A 20,474-nucleotide genomic window follows, 5' to 3' on the forward strand; every position below is an offset into this window, starting at 1 on the left:
AAAAGACCTGAAATTCAAGATTTTATTTGTTTAGCTATAGGGGATACTGAGCACCAAAAAAAGGTAGTTCTGTGGAGGGAAGTATTCAGCAGCTGTTTACCTCTCCAGCTGTCGCAAGAACTGAGAGCAGTGCAGCAGGAGTACTAAAAGCCCAGTACTCTGCCTCCCCCAGAAATCCTGGAAAGGATCTTGCAGCCAGTGGCAGGAGGTAGCAGAGCTGCATGGGCTCACTCTTCTCCGTTGAAACGGAATGATATAGAGCAATGCAAAGGAGTAGTAAAAATGCTATTTACAACTATTTAACAAACTGCTCCCCAAATGATATTCTTGCATACAGATGTAAATAAAATGCTGACTTTTATTACACTGCACTGAAGAAGGCAGTGTGAACAATCCCATCTAATAGCTGGCTGTAAGTTGAAACACTCACTACCATAAATTTTGTCCATTTTTACTGCAGTTTAGGGTGTTCTGATGCTGACCACAATGTTTTCCAGGGTTCTGTTTGTATTAAGAATCCTCCATGGATTTCATTGAGTTATGCAGCTAGCACAGCTCTCAGAGCACCATTACTTGAGTGCTTGGAGGCATCCACTAATTTTTGAATGCTGTCACTGTCATAAAATAAACCACTAAATAATCACAGAAATATTGTATCTGGTTCAAAGAAGGCATTTTCTCCTTCTGTGATGTAATCTGTATGTCTTCCTCTCTTTTTGTTGAACAACTTATCCCATGCTGATACTTACTTATTAAATTTATTTGATATCTGCAGTAAAACCTCTAATACCATCACTGTTTTGCTACCCAGCATGTCCATGGTTTCTAATGGCCAGACCTTGTGGTAATAGGTCTAAGGAAGCTTTGCCCATCAGTATCAATGCATAGTCTTGGAAGGCGCTAAACTTATCCTGAAGATCTCTGAGCATCCTCAGCTCCTGTGTGAGCAATTAATGAAGAGCTTGCTCTATCTATTGACTTGTTTTCAAGGTCTTATTCTGCAAAACAAAATTCATATTGAACCCAGTTTGAACTACTCATATCTAGACTGAAATACTGGCTCTTATCATATTTACCTGATGATAAATCATGAGGTTCCACTCTGATGTCTGGGTTACGCACACTTAAAACTAGCCTAAGTGGGTAGGAGTGTGGTTCCTGGGATGATTGCCAAGAAATAATCACTGACCTTAAAGAAAAAAAAAACTTCCAGTATTTTTGTGCGTATTGAAGTTTGAAAGCACCATAATGAGGGAAAAATAAGTTATATTAGTAAGGCAAAAAATATTCTGGAAAGTTGTCTTTAGTATGTCTGATAATAGTGCTACTCTTCTGTTTGTTTGCTTCCAGTACTGCATGCAGTTGCATTGTATGTCTCACATTTGTCAATGAACTGTGAAATTGTTCATGATGATTAAACTCTGTGGGGATGTCAGTGAACAGAACTATGGGAACTTAAAGGATTCTTTTCTTTTGAGGCTGTAATTTCCTTAGATGCTGAATTTTTTGGCTGGTGGAAGATATGTCTTCTAAAGTATATTCTCAGCCTCATACATCCTTTTCAGAATAACAGTAGAAGATTAAAAAACTGCATATTGTAAATCAGTGTAAAATCAGTGTAATTGATTCATATTAACAAAAACTACTGATTTATAGCTTTTGAATATCTGGCATTTTTCTTCTGCATAAGTACCATGTGAGTTTCAATTAACTATAGTAACTCTCAAGTTGATTCTCCTAATTCATTTGCCTTGGCATCTTTTCTCTTCCTCTTCTCCTGTGGAAAAGCAAACAAATCAAATCAACAATCAAAAACTCAACTTTTTGAATGCGGAACACAAGCTTTTATGTTACAGTGCTCTGGAACATTCAGTAGATGATTTCCAGTAATTAAGTCCTTAATGATCCCTTCTACAAGGGTACATGTACAAAAGCTTTTTGTATTAACATAATATAGAAGAAAATTTACAATTTTTTTAAGACAAATTACTGAAAGTAGAGGCTATCAGATTTATAGTAGAATAGATGAGAAAATAGACAAGGATAATCATAGATATTTGCCACAGCAAGATTCAGTGGTTTTATTAATATTTCTTCATATTTTCATGTATAAATTCTATTATACACAAATATTTAAGTAAGTCTGTTTCAAAGGATGTGTATTTTCTCCTGAAAACTGCTTTCCCATTTTCACCCACAGTGATTGTAACAAAAAAATATGGGATACTTTTAAAACACTTTTATTTTTTCTAATAAAATGCCATTATTACTCAAGAACATATCTGAAGTCTAAAAATAACTAGTCTGAATACTGTTAAAAAAAAAAAAAAAACAGCTCAGACAAACATCACTGCCAATATGATTACTGCCATTGCACCTGCTTTCTGATGATCATTTGCCAAAGAGATTTGATGCAAATAACTGGGTAAGCATATTTTAAAATAAATTTCTGGATGTGAGATAAGCAAATGCATCCATAAGAATATCCACCATTTCCTCTCTCCCTGCCCAGTATCTCTGTCAACAAAAATGAAGTTTGTTTCTATTTTTTTTTTTCCTTCTGCATACCCTGTAACTTAGAGCTTCATTGTTTCACCAACTTGTTTTTATTATTAGTCTTTTGTGGAGAATTAAGTTAAACTGCATCTGTATTAGCACCTGCGTACATAACTTTGTGAAAGACTGAAAACTATTGGTAGATATTCTGAATAATGTTAGTGTACTGTGGCACCTGTAGTTCCCTTAATATTATAAAATCATAGAATGGCTTGGGTTGGAGGGACCTTAAAGACCATTCAGTTTCACCCCCCCTGTCGTGGGCAGGGTTGTCAATGATATAAATGGAGAGTTGTCTGCATTTTACCTAAACAGAGACAAAACAACTTCCAATGTCTTGTCTTCAGTGAACTTCACTTTCTGTACTTCGTTGCATCAAATCATGAAAGAATTTTTCAGATATCTCCTAGACCATTCGATGGCTCGGCAATGATGACAATGACTTAGGATACATTATTACTTTTCAAAATTATTTAAATATGAGCTGAATCATCTCCACCTAACAGAAAAACTGTTTGCTTTCTCCAAATCTACAACAAAAGTATCATAGTTTCAACTAGCAAGTCCATTTTCATGGTTCACTAATTACTGCCAGAATCGTTAGCAGCAAAGTCCTTATGGCACCAACAAAGTTAATAAAAGGAAACAGCTGTGTCTAAATTAAAGCATAATTTGCTCTACAATGGACATACAAAATTCCTATTAGGATAGGCAACAGCTATAACAAATGAGGCAATGTATCCAGACTATTATTAATTGATTTCATTTGATGATAAAATGTTTCTGTAGCAAATGTCATATTCTGATATTAAAATCTATTTTCTTGGGTAATATATCAGAATTTACAACATATAAAATTATTATTTTTAGAGCTAATTTAAGAGTGATTAGGCTGAAGATTGAGGCTGAGCAAAAATTAAAATTAGGCAAGGAAATGATTCTATAGCAATAAGTTCCCTTACTTTATGTATAGAAATAGATGATGAAATGTCCTTAACTCATACATACAAAGGAACTCAAAGTTAATATTATATTGATAGTTTTACTATTTTGCATTTCATCACAATTTCATGTGTCATTTTCAATGGAGCCTCTGTCTAGTTTCAGCCATTAGTTATGTTCCCATACACAGGTTCAGCTATTGATTGTTGAGTGTGCGAGTGATAAGCAGTGTCCCTGCTAATTGGGAGCACACCTGGAGGGACATGCAGAAATGGCTGTTGGCCTGTGGTAAGAAACGCGTTTTGAAGTGATGAAAGATTTCCTTATAAATGCTGATGTGGGCTGCACTTCAAGGAATGTGTGTTCCCAAGGAAAATCTAGTAGTGAGTGAGCTTGTGTGTTTTTGTTTTAATGAAATTATTTATTTACTAGAAAAGATTTTATTATCAACACTCTCCCATAAATGTTTCATTTCAATGAAATTTATGTAAAATTATTTTATCAAAACTGAATGGGAAAAATTACCTAACATGTTTTCTCTTATCGCTTCCAATGCTGATGGAAAATCCTGATTGCAAATCTTCAAAAGGAAGATACTCAGCTGAAAGATGATTAGAAACCATTAAGTGATTCTTACACAGAATCTAGCTCACAAGTGAAAGTTTTCAATTTTGTTTTATTTGTCAACTACCTCATGTTTAAAAGGATGTATACTTCTATTTCTGGAAACATTAACTAATTCATAGCTCTGAAATCAAATACATCAAGACACTATGGTGTCAATCAATTTACTTCACATATTTTGAGATTGCACTAAATGGATGTTTTTCTGAGAAAGATATTGTACTAATAGAACAATTTTGATTTTCTCCTGCTCGGGTCAAATTTGCAGTTGCAATTATAATGGGAAGAATGCCTTGCAGTACGTGGTGTAGTGCTACTATTAGAAAAAAATGTGGGGGGAATTATCTACTTCATAAAAATTTATTTTATTCCCCACATTTCATTATGAATATATGAATTTCTCATCATGGAGAATTCCTCTATACATGTTATTTCACTCTATTATTTAATTCTCTATGTGCACAGAAATTGAAAATATCTTTCTACATACTTCAGGACAAATACTTAAACTCCCTGGTCAGTTTAACTCAGTTCTTTCTCTTCCATTCAAATTGATTTTGTGAAATGAGTGACTCGAATTGACAGAAGAGTTTGAATTATTTCTATCACAGAGCAGATTTCAGCTCAGAACACTGCTAAATTAAAGAAAAACTGATAAGATCATGAGATTTCAAAATTGTTTCAAAATTAATGAAATTATGCATGGATATGAAGGTACAGTTGTAAAACAAAAGATGGAAATTGAAGGTAGACAGAATTAGCATAAAAGAAACAATATAGAATCCTCTAGTTGCCTGCTGCTGATGAGCAAATGTCAGCATCCAATGGACCTTATAAATCTTCCCAAGTTTCTGTGCTTAATTTAAATATAGAGGAAAGCTAAGACAAGGAAATCTAGGTACTGATGAAATATGATATTAAGATTTCTGCCAAAGTGAAGGGAAAATGAAATACAGAAACTGAACAAAAATGTACGATCTTTTCCTTTCTTTATTTTGCTGGTGATCTGCAACTGAATCTGATCACATTTAAAAGCTCATTGGTATAGTCTCCTAATAGAACATGTTAATCTTTCTAATTACTGTTTTTGTATAAGATTCAGTAAATTCAGTACAGTTTCAAAATAGGCTTGATAGTTTCATGCTATTTGGCATCAGTTTTCTTGTGTCAGAAAACTGTTCTCTCCTTAACTTACATCAGTCACCCTTAAAGCCCCACATTGTTCTGAACAGTGACTTCAAAATTCATTCAAAGTTACTCCTGCAAATGCAACTTCAGAAATAATCTATTGATAGTGTTAAAAGCAAGTGATATGAATACAGATTGAAAACTTGATGCTTAAAGAAGAAATAAAATGATATATTTGATCAAAATGTTAAAACATCACTGGAAAAGCTGCAATTTATTGTAACGCTTTGAGATAGGACTGAAACTTCAGAGATTTATGATCAGATCAAAAGTATTAAGATCAAGCAGAATTTTTTCCTCAAAAGGAAAAAGACTGTGCATGTATCTTTCAGATCTGTTCCATCTGTTATTACCTCATAATATAGTTTTTACTCTATTTACATAAAATATTACCTTAAATGTTGTAGATTTCATTAAAATTATAGAATGACTTCAGTTGGAAAGGACCTTAAAACCCATTCATTCCAACCCTCTGCAGTGGGCAAGGCTGCCACTCCGATCAGCTGCCCAGAATCATAGAATGATAGAGTAGCTTGGGTTGGCAGGGACCTCAAGGATTATCAAACTCCAACTCCCCTGCTGTATGCAGGGCCACCACCTCCACATCTAATGCTAGACTAGGCTGTCTAGGTCCCCATCCAACCTGGGCTTGAGCACCTCCAGGAGTGGGGTGCCCACAACTTCTTGGGCAGTGGTGCTAGGGCATCACCACTGTCTGAGTAAAGAATTTCTTCTGAATATCTAACCTAAACCATTCCCCCTTGTTTTTTCGCTGTCAGATCATGTAGAAAGTCAGTGTCCCTCCTGTTCATAAGCTCTCTTCAAATACCGAAGGCTGCATGGAAACATCAAAGAGAGCTAAAATGACTCCATGCTGGTGTTTCTATTGCAACCAAAAACACTACTTATGCTTTGAAAATAATTACTTAAATTTTTTTGGAAAAGTTTTACAAGACTGAAAGATTTAATGTTGACTTGTGAAAGATACATTAATTTTCCTCCAAGAAACATACTGAAAGATTTTATTGAAGTCAACAGAAATATTCCTACTGAATTTAAAATGAGCTGTATACTTTGAGCTCTACAGTGTGTCTAAGGTAGATTGGTCCATGACTCATATTTGATTGAAGACTGTAGGAGCCATTTCAGCACTGAACTAAGTAAAGGAATTATGCATTATACATTTAGGATTCAAAATGGGAGCAAGAAGCTGCTAGACATCAAAGAGGAAAAATAACCCAGTTATCTAATCATCTAAGAGATGAATCTGTGTCTTGCATGTCAAGTGTCTTGGAGCTCTAAAAAGTACATTTTTACTTTATTCCCACATGGCATTGCCCAAAAGATTACTGAACTGTGAAATATTAATTAAATTACCTTCATGATGTCCATTTCAGATGAGATTGCAAGAAAGGAATGAAATGATTTATCACAGGATTTCTAATCAGGAATATAAGGCACACGTTTCTTCAGCCTGGCACACTGTCTTTTGTGGATCTTTCAGGTTTTTGACCCAAGAGTCTGTGCTGAACTATTTGCTACCTACGAACAGAAGGGGCAGCCTGAAAACAGTCTGGGGCCAGAGCATATATGTATCCTACAAGGCAGAGGAAAGAATTTATAAGAAGCCACTTTTCCCCAGTTCATCCATGTAAGGTCTTAGCAGGCTGGATTTTTTGCAGTGAAGTCATTCTATACAGTTGTTCACTGTCTGTGCTATCATACATGGCTTGCAGATAGTGAAGACAGAGACAGGCAACAGACTAATATGAGTGCCTGAGGATAGAAAATACTACAGATTTTATCCTTCTTAATGCTAATTCTCTGGCTCTACATCTTGACAGATACAGAAAAGCTTGTATTCTAAGACTTCTGAGTCTAAAATAAAGGTATTGAAGAACAGTGTTTTAACAGTTTAAAACTTAATTTCTTTAAGCTTAATCAAAGTTCTAAAGTATTCATAGATTTTGCATCCAGACTCCTGCAGAACACGTAAACATCTCAGCCCAATAACCTTCTGCCTATTTGCAGTGGATTCAAAATTTTTTTCATTCTGCTTCTTTCACATGTCCATTGAAGCACTATTCAAAATGCTTCAACACATCTCCCTATTTCAGGTAATTCTGTTTAACTCCATGTAAATATTCATCAGAAATTACAATGGGCATAGCAGTTCTCTTTCTCTATTTCTGATTACAATCATTTTCCCAAAGCACCATTTCATATTTCGCAAATTGAAGGTCTATACCATTAACCTAAAAGTTTTTCACATCTTCCAGGCAACAACATTACCATCCCTGAATGGAGATTCTTTTGTACGTCTAACTCTTTTCCTTTAGTCATGAAAAATGTCAAGATCTTCTCTCTTTTGCTTTGAATCTGTGGAATTCTCAAGCAATCCTACTGCATGAACTTGTGAAGCTTCTGATGTACAATGTACAGAAATAAGATTAAAGGAGAGTGAAAGCAAGAAAAAGCCCCACAGGGTACCAACTTGGAAAAATGGCTAGATAGTCTATGATATTGTCACCTGTAACTCTAGCTAGCCAGGCAAATAGAAATAGCCTGCATGGGATTGGTCCTATTTTTCCTCTCTGAAAAAAATGCAAGAACTTGAAAGTATTGTTTTTGTTTAACTTCTGCCTCTCAAAGATCTTTCTACTTTAAATTTGTTCAAGATTTTGTTTGCTTGCTTATTTGTTTTGTTTTGCTATGAGTTGGCTTTTTTGTTGTTGTTTTTTCTCTCTCCAGTACAAATTTTAACAGTTCCTATTTTCCAGATTGCAATGCTTTGATCATCCAGGTCTCTTTAATAAGGAGAGCTACTGCTAACAGATGGATCACAAAAGCTTATATGCCTTGTAATGAAACCAATCTTCCTAATTTACTTTTCCCTGCAGAATACTTTTATGCTTTCCTCATTCTTTTAGAGTGCAACTCTCAAAATCATCTGTTTGACCATGGTCCCAGGGTGGTATTTGTGATATAATAAAATATAAACATTAAAAAAAAAGGTAGCTAGGCCTAGTTTGAAAGTCAGGCAAGTTTCACAGGTGTTGCTGAAGAGCCTTTCATTATTTAGAAGTGACACAATAGCATCACAATTAATGTTACCTTGCATGAATATTCATGAATTGATTAGATATAGTAGTAAGGCTGAGGCAGAGAAGTGTTCAGAGGTATGGGAGCTTACCTGAAACAGCTAACTTCCCTGCAGCTGTGACTGTCAGACATGAATATAAGAGTTTTGATATCAGTGCAAGCTAGACCTCTGACACAAAGATCTAGGGCCAAGACTCTGACTAATTAATGGAAGAAAAATATTATCTGTAAAGCACAGGTCCTCTGAAAGTAGAAATCCCTGTAAAATACTCTCTATCTATTTTCAGTTCTTCATAGTATCATCATTCAATGACATTTTTGAGAGAATATATTTTCTGGATATCCTCTCTTGTTTCTTGCAGCAGCTTGTGAGTGTGCATCTCAATTCTTTGCCATCTTGAAGATGTAATGCAATAATCTATGCTTCTTCATCTACAAGCAGTATCTAATTACTTGTCTGAACTTGGTGGAACTGAAGATGTATTTTACCCAGAAAACAAACATGGAGTTAACCACACTCGACAGATCACTGGTGTTGGTGTGCTGCTTCTGAGGGTGGCTAGGAACTGATTCTTCTTGAAAAGAACTTGCCAAATTAAAAAAAAAATACCACAGTTTTCTCCTTTTAACAGCTTTGATAAAGAAGAGGTTCTGATTTTCTATCTCTAAATAATTGGTTGACAGATTAAAATGTGGTTTATATTTGTCAGTCTCAAAGGATTAGCTGAACTCTCATCTATTGTCTACAACTGGGACAAAGCGTGCAAAAAGGAGTTTACTACTAAAAAAAATAGCTTAGACTTTCCGAAAACATATTGAAGGGATGGGGAATTATTCAGAGCATTTTGCTTTGTGAATATACTTCTCTGTTCATTCAACAACAAGAAAAATATAGAAATACCATTCTTATTGTTGTAATATCTTCTTGTTGTTTTAATCAATTAAAAATAAAATGAGAAGTCTGGCTTTTGTTCATGCACAGGGAAGCAAACAAAAATCTGTACAAACTGCTGGGGATAGTGTCCAAATTTCCTTTCAGTACCACAGTGTCATAGTTGTTACACTGCAGTCAAAGGAACAATTCTGAACTGGCACATAGTGAAAGCAAGATCAGGATCTTCCCCCAGATGTATGATGCATTTTCAAACTAGAGAGCTGCGATATGAACTGACAGCAGTTTTCCCAGATGAAATTAAATAAACTCACTGAACTTTCTGGCAAGGCTCAACTGTTTCATCAGTTAGGCATATCATTGTGTTAATTCATCAGAAAACAATAAGTTGCACTAAAATGAAAATTTCCCTGTTCCTCAATGAAAATTTCATATGCTATACATGTATATGTAAACAGTAGAACTATTATCAGGTTTTTTTCAGTGGTTTTTGCTGTTTCAGTGAAGTGTTAAACTGAAGCCAAATGTCTGAAGTTTATGCATCACAGGTCCAGCAAGGACTGTGAACTTCACTGCCCTCACAATTCCTGGATTCCTGGGGGAATCCTGCAGCTAAGAAAAGGTTGCAAGTGTGACTTCCTTATGCTTCTTGACCTAAAGGAACTACCTTCTCATTTCCATCCAGTAAAACACTTTCTATTGAATCTGTCCATCAGATATGAGTCCTGTCCTGAGATCATTTTTCAGCTTTACCTGTGACCTGAATGTTCCATTCCTCCATTTTACTTATACTATAATAGATTTTTTTTTATTTTACCACTAGGAACTCTTTTCACATACTCCTTACTTAGTCATTGCACATGTGCAACTGCCAGAGTGCCTGTTAGCTTCAAAGATTTTCCTGTGGAGTGCAAAAAGTCCCCAGTCCTCCCTCAACTCACTTGTATACTTACTAGAGTCACTGTGACAGGGCTCAGTTTACAAGCATTTGAAGGTTCAAAAGATATTCAAGTCTCTCTACACTCTATCAGAATGCCTTGCACCATCATGGAGAAGAGTGCTGGTGGAGAGTATCTTTTGTCTTCATCTGGTAGGTATCTTGAAGTGTTTTCCTTCAAAAGAAAGAAAATGGAGAACTGAAGAAGAGAAGGAAAGGAATATCTCCAGGAAAGTAAGGGTGGCTTGTTTTTGTTTGCTTTGTTTTTTTTTGTTTGTTTATTTGTTGTGTTTCCCTGAAAGGCCTGTAAATTAGGTAGGGATATATTTTGTCTGAATATATAGATGTCTGTGAAAAAGGAATAACGATTGTCAAAAAAGTCACTAGAAGCATGCCTGTTGTATTTCAACTGGAGTCATTTCAAAGTAATTTATTAGTGCTTTCAACCTGAAATTTCCTGGTGAAAGCAAAGATCTATCTACAGTGATTAGCAGGGTATGCACCACTCAGACTGAGGCTCTCATTTCTCCTGATTTAAAGAAAAATAACTTATCTAACTCTAGATGAAGGTACATGAGAGCAATGAAATACTACTAACAGACAAAGGGCAAATTTAGAATAGAGTTGTACATGTCTGTAGTGATTCTGAAGGAAGTGTACTAATTGATTTAAAAAAATTTATCAAGGGAAAATTATTGAGGCAACAAGAAGCAATATATTTTCTAACTTGAAATTCAACTGTTTAAATGGACTCAGAGAAAAAATCCACAATTCAGTAACTGTTTTTCTAACTTTATCTATGTTGAATCACTTCCTATATTTGTGCTACTGAAGACCTGTGCAAAGAAGAAAATGAAACTGTCTGACATCCCTGGTTGACCTCTAGTTGTATAGCTTCTATGCACAGGTTTGTTTTTCCTATTAAAAAGAAATCACATATTTGCTTTCAAAAAAAAGTCTGATTAAAAATTTTTATTCTTTAATACTGTGAATTTTTGCTCTCAAGACAATCAAGCACCCAGTGGAGCTTGGCAGAGGAGAAGTAGAACCACGTTGGAGTTTTCCTAAGGGCAAGTAGCATGCATAGATACAGGGGTACACATTCAGGGAACAGGAACAGGTAGCCTGAGACTGCACAGTTCCCCAAGGAGAGACTACTTTCAGGTACCAAACAATTTATTCTGTCCACTCAGTTTCTTGTTTTCCTTCCATTTATAGTAGAATGGGAGACCTTCAAAGTCATACATCTAAAAATAAACAAATCCTCAAACTAAGAAATAAAGGCAGAATAGCTAATTACTCTTTTGATTTGTGCAATGACTAGCAGACTGTGTGTATGGATTTTCTAAAATGCCATTTCTGAGCAGTAGGTGAGAACATAGTGCCTGTCTCCTCTCCTTCCATAAACTCTGTTGTGGTCTCAGTAGTTCATATTACAAAATTCCCATTAAAACAAAAAACAAACAACAACAACAACAACAAAAACGGTTTAAATACCACACAAAATTTCAGTGGGAGAAATAACTAATTTCTTTTTGTCTGGTCCCAGGTATCATCAGCATGCAAATGCAACTCTGAAAACACTCAAGCTCAGAAAAGAGTTAATAGTGGGAAACTTCTTGGAAAGATAGTTAATGTAGAGCAACAGAAAATTAGGTCTACTATTTACAGAGCAGTTATTTAGGGTTTTAAGTTCTCTTTCACATCTTCTTGTCTTCAACAGAGAACTCCAAAAAGGACAAGATAGTAGTGTTTTCCTAAATGCAAATATGGTGTCTGAATCCAGAAATAGAGGGGAAGATGCAACACCAAAGACATAGCTCATCCTGACTCCAAGGAGAAGCTAAGGCAATTCCCCTTTGCTTCGGGAAGTAGCTCATAAGGCATAGTCTTGAGGTGAGCTCACATTCCCAAACAGTATCCCATGTTTGAGTTCAACATGCAACTCAAATTTCTTTTTTTTCATAACACTTGAATTACTTAGATCTCATAGTCCTTTTGGAAATAAATTAAGCGGACTTTCCAGTCACTTAAGTCTGTTTAAACATCATGCCTAATGCTATATTTAAATATATGGATGTGATATGTTAGTATAAATATAGATAGGTATCCTTATGAATACTTTAATAAAGAGCAATTAAAAAGGAATATAAAGTAATAATCAGACTGCAACCTTGAGGTTAAACATTCATTTTCTGTTTGAGTGAATGAAAAGAATAAATATAGATTTCATATTTGAACATTTGTCTCTGCAATTCCGTATTCTCAGCCCAACACTGTTATGAAATGCTTATGCAAGTACATTAAATTTTAATGGTGATAGAACACTATTTTTTCTTTGCTACATGTTTTAAATTACTACAAAATTGCACTGGAGGCTAAGGAAAGCTGTCTCTTCATGTACTTTGGTTCACTCTTGCTGAGAGGTAGGGCCCAGTAAAAAGTAACTGGGACAAATTTTGAGGAACTAAGTCTAGTCTCTAAATCGGATTCCATTACAGATGTAATACAAGATAATATTTTAGTAATAAATGTCCACGTTCTCACAGAATGAAGTCAGGGAAGAAACTGCATTTGAAGAATAATACGTATGTTTTCCATATTTAGTACATTTTAAATTTTCCATTCCTGATCTTTTTAGTATGCTTTCGCATGTGCAACTACTGCCTTAGGCAGGCCATTATAAATTCCTGAAAGCAAAGTGCCAGAATAATATCCTCAGATGGTCTAAAGAAAAAGAGACACTCTTTTTCTTTAGAAGAGGAGTAGAAGAGGGGAAAAAAAGTCCAGGTGCAGGAGAGACTTTTGCAGGTAGGCTTCGGATCAGGGAGTGGTGAAATGCCAGGGAAGAAGGGGCTTTGGGAGCACATTCACTCAGATGAATCTCACATACTAAACCTCATTTATACTCAAAGTTTGCATGCATAACTATAGTACATGCATACCAAAAGACATTTTATTTCAGTACATTTGCTTAGCTACATCTTCAATAAAAATGTTGTTTTCATCATCTTGACAGACCGCTATGGTGGTCTTTATGAACCGTTGGATGCTGAGGACACTGGGAGAGAGAGAGGAAGAGAATGATAACTAAAGTTGAATTAGGGTTCAGGATCCCTAAGCATTTCTAACATTAGAATATGCTAATTTGTCAAAGCTGTTTCTTGAAATTTAGTGTGTCTCCTGGGCCTGCTTTCCTTTTTCACAAAGCAGAAAGACAAAGAAACCCATGCTTCAAAGTTAGCAGTACTGCAACAGCACAAATGAAAACATTTACTAAAGGTAAATCCAGTCCCTATACATGAGATTACTTCTCATTGCAACCTATCTTCTTCAGATATACATATATCATGTATCGAGCAGCTATACTTACAATCAAATGGACATCTGTTTTGACACTGATTAAACACCTTGTTGCTAATTTTCTCAGGCAAGCTTTGTGTTGTCACTTATTCTATAGGGTTATGGAATCCTCTTAACAGATGGGCAGAGTTCAGTCTAATTGCATACAATTTAACAGCTGTGTAGCTGTTTATGTGAATTATTTGCAGAAGCAAATGTTTATCACATGGTAACCCACAAGTTTTCCCAGCAATAAGAAAGCTGTTGTGCTATTAATTTCAACAGTTATTAATTAGTAATGCTTACTTTTGTAACAATCTTCTGACAGAAGCAATAGGTTGAACTATAATGATGACTCATATTAAACCACCAATGTTTTAGTATTATCTTCAGAAAGGAAAACTGGCAAGTAAAGGCTGCCTGTCTTTTAGGCTGCTCTATTGAAGCATAGCCCTGAGAGGACCAGTTCAAGGAAGTTACTTTTGGCTTGTTAAGAAATTTGTTAGGATACAACAGATAAAATCCTTGCTCCACTAAAATCAATTATAATATTTCCATTGACACTAGTACCACCAGAATCTCACTCAGAGCACTTTCTTATGCATAAAAACAAACAACAAACAGACAAATAAATAAACAAAAACTCAAATATGGTAAGATTGTTAGTGTTTGCTAGCTTATAGAGCTAGTGCTTTGGTGCAAAGGTAGAATTCAGATAGAATTTCTCATGAATAAGGGTGAATACTTTCATCTTGTGTTGTAACACTTGTGTCACACTAAAGAGTAAACTTTAACTTTGGTAACTTCTGGAGATATGAGGATGGCATCCCACTTTTCAATGGAGGCACGCAGGTCTTTTGTTTTTCTGTTTTCTGTTTGAGAATATAGCAAAAATACTCAGCTTTTGTACTAACATTAAGAAGCCTATGAAGCAGCGGCACAGGGGAATGTGTTGCAATCTGTAAAGTAAATATCTTGCATAGGAATTAATTTCTTATTTGACTTAAAGATTTTGTGAAAAAAGGTAAAACAGAACTTACCGGTGACATAAATTCTTGAGCTCGCTCAGACAAAACTCAATCCCAGTTTTATAGAGTGAAATACAAAATGAATCTGCAAAAATCAAATTATGAGCCTCACCATGAGGAACCAATGATCTGTGCCACAAGAATTATTCTGTAGATTACTCTGCAATGTCTTTTCATAGCGGTGTGTGGTGGACTAGACAAGAATATAATGGTTCTCAGTTCCTCTCTTCACACAACCTACCACAGTTTCACCCATCTTTGGGAGTACTGGAATGAGGCAATGTAAACTAAAAATCTTTATTATCACTTTTTAAATTAAAAAAAGATGAGACCCTCCCTGTAGCTCCCAAGGACCTGAACTCTGTTGGCAGTATTATTCATGATACCAGTGCTCGTTTCTGCTCTCAGGGAATGGAAGTACCTAAGAGGAAAATGATAGCAGCTTCCAATAGCATCATGATTATTAAAATCTGATGGAAATTTATAAAACAAGTCATGGTGTAGCCAATATGGTAAAAGAAACCCATACCATTTTTGGAAATGTCTGATTTTATTTCCAGTTTGTCACAACGTGAAAGCCAGTCCCTGAGCACAGTTTGGCTTCCTTTGACACAGCTAGGCTTCTAGGCTTATAAGAGAGGCTGTCTATTTCTCCTGTCCATTTCTCCTGAATACATCTTCAATCATGGATTCAGAGTAGGCTGAATGACTTGTTGTCCTTAGAAATAGTTACAAATTTAGTGTTACTTGACTTTATTTTATTATACTGAACCCATTTCCAAAGGTGGAGTTTGTTTTCTCTCTGCCCCATCTTTCCACCAAGATAATCTCTCTTGATTTTTATTTCTTTTTTCCAGATATGTTCCCTCTCATGCCCACCTTGTCCCCCTTTGTTCTGTGCCCCTTCAACCTTTCTCATACCTCCTCATCTTCTCTTTCTTCTGAGTTGTTCTCATTTATCTCCATTCCACTATCCTCACCCTTGCATCTCAGAACAAACAAAAACCTCAGAAAAAAAAACTCAGAAAAAAGTACTATCATGTAGCTCTCTACTTCTTTCCACTGCTCATGAGATTTGAGGAGTAGGACTGGAGCAAAACTAAGGATCTATCTTGGGCGTGCTGTAACCCTGAACACATTCAACCACACCAAACCTTGACATTGTACCACTTGGCAAAGATTGGCTAGGATATGAATACCCTTCTGCTCCCAGAGAACTTGCAGAACTCTTGGATGTCTCCCTTTACCTGCTCCACAGGGAGAAGAAATATACGGAGAGAGGGTAGACATTTTCTGGAAATATGTTCTCCTACCTCACCCTACTGCTTTCTCACAGAGGTTTTCCATGTGAGGGATAATCCAACCCTTTACTTCTTCACACACCACATCAGTGCAGTTAATAAGCTAGATATGGAATAAACAATAGCGTAGTTCAGTCCATTGTTTTTTAAAATTGTACATAATGAACATTTTTATGTGTTGCATTTCGTTTCAGCTGACACTCAAAATCCATAGATATTAGAGAGCTGAGGTAATGTTTTGGGTAATTTACTCTACCTCCCTGTTCCACTAGAATTTGGTATTCTTAGATTCCTACACAGTTCCCATTAGTTTACCTTGATTACATGCAGTGATAGTGATTCTGTATCTTCTGTCATCTACTCAGAGCTCTGGACAGACTCACCTAGTGGGGAGCAACCCTACCCATGGCAGAGAAGACCGGAACTGAATGGTCTTTAAGGTGTCTCCCATCGTAAGTCATTTTATGATTCTATTATTTTGTTATTTTATTATTCAATGGCCATTATTTTTAAGACTGCTTCAGTATCTGTGACATGATATAATGAGATCTGTAATGTAATGCTGTCACAAAAGCCAAAGCCCAAAAACATAACAGGTAGCAATGATGCCTCAGTACAGCAAAAATACAAAAATGTCTCTCTACTGTGAGTTTGCTCCTTTGTGGTTTCAGGTAGCAGTTTGATCAATTGTCCTCTACTTCACTGAATGATTTTTTTACACACTTGCACAATTTTCATTCACTGAAACAGTGGGTTGGGAGTCCCCCAGCAGATCCAAAACTAATGTCTGTCTCTCTCCTCAGCTTTTGGTTGTCAGACTGGGCTATACAGCCTAGAGCTGGCTCTCGTTTGGCCGAGGTGCTTTTCCGAAGCTGGGATCCCACTGCTGACAACAGGCCAATGATCATGCTTTCAGTAAAGCAGAGAGAACAAAAGTATGTTTTGTACAGCTGCATTGTCGACCTAGGTGATAAGAGAAAAAATTCAGGGAATTCCCCTCTTGCCAAATTATCTGAATTCCCCTACATATATCACTATTGCACTTTTCCACCCCTTGCCTCTGTGAAAGGAAGGATAACATTCATTTCTTTAGCTCTTATATGGCAGTAATGAGTCCTGTCATGGTGAAAATACAATGAGAGATTGCTGACAAGGCCAGAAAATGTTTTTAGTTTTGAAAACTATTTCCTCAGGAATTAGTTTGAGAGACATGTGGAAGCTTGCTAAGCATGTAAGTTATCTACATCAAACTCATGCAGCTGTGAATTAGTCTTAGATTTTGAATGTTTGTCATGTGAGAGCAAAGCAGTAGTTACAGCCAACTTAACAGGATGCAAGTAGGAAAGAGGTAGGGAAAACATTATCATATACAGGGATCCTGATTTAGACATAGCCATAGCATTGAGGCCAGATTTCAGATAAAGACATTCATTCTTCAGTTCATTAATTGCACCTAAGAATTGGTGTTTTCAGGCACTGACTTGTCCATGAAATCAACATTGGTACAGTAAACCAAGCTGAAAAAAACATAGCCAATAAGAAACTTGTCTGGATTATCAACAGAAAATACTTCTAACTATTTACCTTACAGTATTCTTCATTATTTTACATAACCAGTAATCTCAAATGTAACATTAATTTTCTTTTCCCCATAGTTTTTAACAAGTTAAAAATATAAGTAATAAAGTTAGACAATGATTCCTTGTTTCTGACACATCCCTCTGGCATTTTTTCCTTTTTTCAGAATACTTTCCAAGTTTAACTAATAATTATTCTAAATGCCTAAGAGTTTTGAAATGCCTGGGCTCAGCATTCCCTCATTTTATTTGCTCATCTAGACCTCACAAGCTGTATATTTTATAAGCATTTAAATAATTAAAGTTTGAACCTGCAGGGCTTTCCTTGCTGATTTCTGAGAAGAGGAAAATTTAATGGGAAATCAACTTTAATTGCATTATCTTAAATGGAAAAATGATTTGCCAGTGTGCATTACCAGATTTTATTTGGCAACACAAATTCTTTCGGTGGAAAGGTTCTGTTGAGTGATTTAAATAGGCATTCTGCAGCAAGCATTAATAATTTCGGGAGCAGATAATGTAATTTTCTTGCATTATTGACATGACAGCTTTTCATGTTTTGTTCAGACTAAGGAGGCAAACATAAGCCCAACACTTGAAACTATCATTAGTTTGTGAGATTTTTGTCAGACAGAATTGGTTTGTTATTTTGGTATCATCTACTATCAACTCAGCAGCCCAGGTAATTAGATTTCTAATGTGTTTTCATTGAAGCCTCAGCTGAGAATCTAATCCTATGGGCTTTTGTAAAAGCAATTCCACTTATAGGGAACAGCATATTTCATTTTTAAAATCCATTGCTCTGTTTAGCTGACTTCATCATATTTATGATAAAATGTAAAGTACTTGAGAAAGCCTCTGCAGGGCTTATTCTCTGAAACGCAGTTTCTGTATATCTTGTTGCTGAAAGAGAATGGCTAGACAACAAGTATTATCTCAAAAGGGTTTTCCTGCACCTCTTTCACTGCAGAAAAGGAAAACGAAAGTTTTGACACCCCAGGGTGCAAGCCAACTTAAAAAGCACAGCTCTGTTAAGAGTGTAAAATACATAGGTTGGGGATTAGAGAGGGACACAAACCAGAAAAGAGAGCAAGGCTGGAAGAAATGAAGAGAATATCAAGACAAGTTGCTTACAGCAAAGACAAGCACAGTCATGTTAATTCTTCACATATTTCATATATAGCAAATTGCCATGAGCTTTCTCCAGTATTTTCCCTGCACTGTAGCAAAGTTACACTGATATCATTGGATACACTCTAATTTGTGTCAGCCAAGAACATGGCCATGTTTATTAATATATGGGCATGTTTATAACACTCACCAGCTTCTGCTGGTTTGATGTACTTAACTGTCTTTATACCACTACGAAGTGAATAGAATCTATTTTATAGTAGCGCAATTTTGAAATGAAAAGCATATGGCTTTTCATATGGCTGGCATAGACAATTCTTTATAAAGAATACATTGTCCATTTAAAAAGATGAATTTCAGTCTTAATGAAGGTAGGATAGTTTTCACGTTAACACAGAATAAGCAGAGATTTCACCAATTTAAAATATCAGGGATCATCTCAATCAAATACCTACTTTTTTATTTAATTTTCCAAAGAAATAAAAAGAGGAGATATGAAGAAAAAAGCCAAGAAATCATCTTTATAAATTACAATCTGTCCCAAGAGAGTACTTTTGTATCATAGTGGAATGGCAGTTATAGGGAAAACACTTACTTTACTTAGTAATGTTTCTGAACTGCTTTGGCAATAAATCACATCTACTACACAGAGTCTGTTTTTAACAGCATATAAATTATTTGCCTAAGTGTGTATACCAGAAGATAACTTTCCTTAAGCTTGCAAATTACTTGAAAGCTATAGTATGAACATAAATAGTTCAAAAATGTGTAGCTATAACATATACTGGCAGACATGGCTCTGTATGAACGCTGCCTATGAAATCACATCTTGTGCAAATCAGATCTCAATCTCATAAGAAGGACACTCATGCACTGCTAATGATACAAACACAAGAGAAAAGAAATGGTTCTATTCCAATGCTGATAGAAAAGCACAAAATATCCTAAATAAATATATAAAGAAGTATCATTAGATAATGCAAAAATGTAAGACTTGCCAAAATATTAATCAGAATCATAACCTGTGGTGCAGTTCATATCAGTGGCTCAGCAAAACCCTCCAAACACTGAACAGAAGAGTTTATATATGACTTGTTCCTAGAAAGGAACAATCCTTCCTCTGAGATAAGTGAATGTTCTGGTTTTCCTGTTGCTTAGCGGATTGTCTGGCTGTCACCTGAAGTTTGGCAAGCTTGCCTTGATTTTTATTTTCTGAAAAGCCCAGTAATTGGGACTGGTGAAGGCAAAAGCTGAGCAGTTTAAGAATCAGAGGACAGTAAACGATAGATTGTGAGGAGAGAAAATAAGTGGATAAAGGCAGGCTTTATAGCCTACATTAGGCTATTGGGTTTATTTGGTTAACTAAATGAAAGATGAGGAAAGATCTAATTGCACTGTATGAAGCATCAAAGGATAGGAATGCTTCAAGCTAGAGACTGATGCTGATGGACAAATGGGCAGAAATGAACACATTTAGACTGGAAACAAGGTGAACAACCTTCCTGAGAACTGGAGCAGGCCTCCATGGACTCAACTGCATTAGAGTAGCTTTTTGATATCTGCGAAGGAAAAGAGAATAGCTATGCAATTTTAAGACAGAGTCCGAGCAGCTTGTGAAAGAAATTATTTAGTTTGGTTGCATGTAAAAGCACGATGATGAACTTGATGGCAGAAGGGTGTCCCTTGCAATACCAGGATTCTAAGGAGATGCCTATGATATCTGTGTATTTCATGCACACGTACATCAGAGATTCTCAGACTGAGTTTAATTTAGTCACAACATTGTTTCATATCTACTTGTATTCTGTATTGCTGGCAAATATTAGAACAGTTCTTCTTTCTAGAATGTATTCA

General features: G+C 35.8%; 1 long non-coding RNA gene across 1 annotated transcript in view; it reads left to right on the forward strand.

The window, feature by feature from the left end:
- The window catches only part of LOC146544928 (uncharacterized), a 123,823-nt gene extending 107,482 nt beyond the window's left edge, over window positions 1-16,341 (forward strand). Inside the window, exon 7 of the long non-coding RNA XR_014882099.1 lies at window positions 16,278-16,341. This is a non-coding gene — a long non-coding RNA (uncharacterized LOC146544928). The remainder of the gene's footprint in view (window positions 1-16,277) is intronic.
- Window positions 16,342-20,474: the final 4,133 nt, after the last annotated feature.

Source organism: Meleagris gallopavo, chromosome 2 (assembly GCF_905368555.1).
Source record: "Meleagris gallopavo chromosome 2, MGAL_WU_HG_1.1, whole genome shotgun sequence".
Lineage (NCBI taxonomy): Eukaryota > Metazoa > Chordata > Aves > Galliformes > Phasianidae > Meleagris > Meleagris gallopavo.